This window comes from Meleagris gallopavo, chromosome 1, assembly GCF_000146605.3.
Source record: "Meleagris gallopavo isolate NT-WF06-2002-E0010 breed Aviagen turkey brand Nicholas breeding stock chromosome 1, Turkey_5.1, whole genome shotgun sequence".
In the NCBI taxonomy this organism is placed as follows: domain Eukaryota; kingdom Metazoa; phylum Chordata; class Aves; order Galliformes; family Phasianidae; genus Meleagris; species Meleagris gallopavo.
The window spans coordinates 95,268,787-95,271,315 of record NC_015011.2 but is presented as its reverse complement, the minus strand read 5'-3'; positions in this window follow the sequence as shown (position 1 = coordinate 95,271,315).

Below are 2,529 nucleotides of genomic sequence, written 5' to 3'. Positions count from 1 at the left end.
ACACACACACACACACACACAAAGGAAAGAAAATCTGTTTATCACTATCAGAAATACTTGATTCTCACTACTCACCAGTGATAACAGAGGGACTGACTAAAGCTTTAGGAGTTTAATCTGGAATCAAGGAATCAATGCTCTTTGTAGACAATAGCATAAGCATAGGTAGACATTAGAAGATGGTCTGTTAATGTGTTTTAGTGACTCAAAAATTCATTATCAGTTTCTAGTACAGAGATAATGGGGAAATATCCTGCCTAGAAATTAGGACAAAATTTATCTGCTTCTCCATTGCAATTGCTCAATTACACTACCTTCAAAGAACAGAATTGTTGCAGGAATTGTTAGCATTTCAATCTACTCTGAAGGTTAAAAATTAAACAATATTTGAGCTGAGACAAAGTCACATTTTTAATTAAAATAGAGAACAACTTTTAATAACATCCATCTGTAAAGTTGTTATTATCTTTTGAGCCAAAACATTACAAAAGTCACACACTCAAGTAATAATGTTATCAGGAGATGGGAGGAGATCCTGCTTGGAAGGAAGTGCTTGGAGGAACTAATCAAATGCCAATGCATCTGTTAAAATGCTGTGAAGTTTAGGACAACTCTCATCAGACAGCAAAGAAAATCATTTCAGGATGTGGTTGGGTTTTTATTTATTTGTTCGTTGGGTTAATTTCTTGATTTAGGAAAGGAGTTCCTTAAAAATAGCAGTCTGGGCCTTCATCTCCTGTGTAAATATTACCAAGTAAGAAAAAGAAAAAAAGTGTGGTTTACAAACAGTAGTTATTTCAATAGAGGACAAAATGCAGACATGTGTGTGTTATTTTGGAAACCAATCTGCTTTATTCATGTGTTCTGAGAGATAACTGTGAAGGGTAGTCAACAACTTAACTGTGGACAAGGAGGACTGAGTTACACACTGCACTTCGGCACTGAACTGTGCAGATTCACACCAGTGAATCTGGCTGTCTTTCCAGGCTGCTGCAGATTGGTGAGCTCTTTAAATGAAAGCCTTACTGCTCTGTTCACTTCAGTACGTATATTCATGAACTTGAATGTATGCACAATCATATGTTTTGGAAACTTCGGTAGATAATGTGGAAGTGGTTTTACCTGTTTTTACAGATGAAGAACTAGCCTACATCTACCCTTGCAGTGAGGTGGTCAGATGTCTGCTTTGCCTTCACTGCATGGTTTCATAGATGTTGGTGCAGGTCCATCTCAAATACACGAGTTTAGACCCTGTCCGAAGATAATCCAAATAATTTATATCACAGCTGGGAGCAGATCCAAATCTCTTAACTTTTATTCTGTTTTATTAATGTCTTGCAGATATCTGTCATGTCAAACTTTCCAGGAAGCCCAAGAGTTGGATTTAGTTTTTAATAGCAGCTATTACTCTGATTTCTTAGAATTAGCTTTAATCATTTTAGAAAAGCTGTATAGCAATCTGAAATGTCATCCTAATGCAATATTTTGATATAGCTTTTTCATGGCTTATATGTTAACTCTTAGTTGCAGGCTCAAGCAATAACAGTCCTGGAGAAACCAATGAAAAGTGTAAGAGAACCATAAAAATGCTTGTGATCTTTTTCATACTGCTAATTTCAGCTTTGTTTCTTGAGTGTTTTTACTTAACTTCTTATCTACTGAGATTTCCAGGCATAAATGATGAGAACTGTCAGCATGCTGGTTAGTACAATCTTTGAGTCCTGAGAAAAAAGTATGCTTTCTTTAGTTTCCTATCAAAATTTAGCATCCTTCAAATCATGTATTAACAGTGAGTTATTAGCGTAATGTAAAAGGACTAAAGGGTGAAAATGTGACTCTTTATATTGCTGTCCTTCCATCCACCTGAATCTGAACACTGCAATTCTACTTTCTTTCCAATTTGAAATTATTGTAAAAATGTAATCTTGAATGACCTTCTTACATAAGGTAGCAATCATAGAATGGACCATATGAAAGGAAATGGACCTGGGGGTATTGATTGATGCTCGGCTGAACATGAGCCAGCAGTGTGCCCAGATGGCCAAGAAGGCCAATCTTGGTTTGAATCAGAAATGGTGTTGCCAGCAGGAACAGGGAAGTGATTGTCCCCCTGTACTCAAGTCTGGTGAGGCTGCAACTCGAGTACCGTGTCCAGTTTTGGGCCCCTCACTGCAAGAAAGACATTGAGGCCCTGGAGTTCAAAGAAGGGCAACAAAGCTGGTGAGGGGTCTGGAGCACAGGCCTTATGAGGAGCAGCTGAAGGAGCTGAGATTGTTCTGTCTGGAGAAGAGGAGGCTCAGGGGAGACCTTATTGCTCTCTATAACTTCCTGAAGGGAGGTTATAGTGAGCTGGGGGTCGGCCTCTTCTCTTGTGTAACTGATGATAGGACTAGAGGGAATGGCTTCAAGCTGTGCCAGGGGAGATTTAAGCTGGACATTAGGAAATATACTTCTATGAAAGAGTGGTCAGGCACTGGAATGGGCTGCTCAGGGAGGTGGTGGAGTCACCGACCCTGGAGGTGTTCAGGA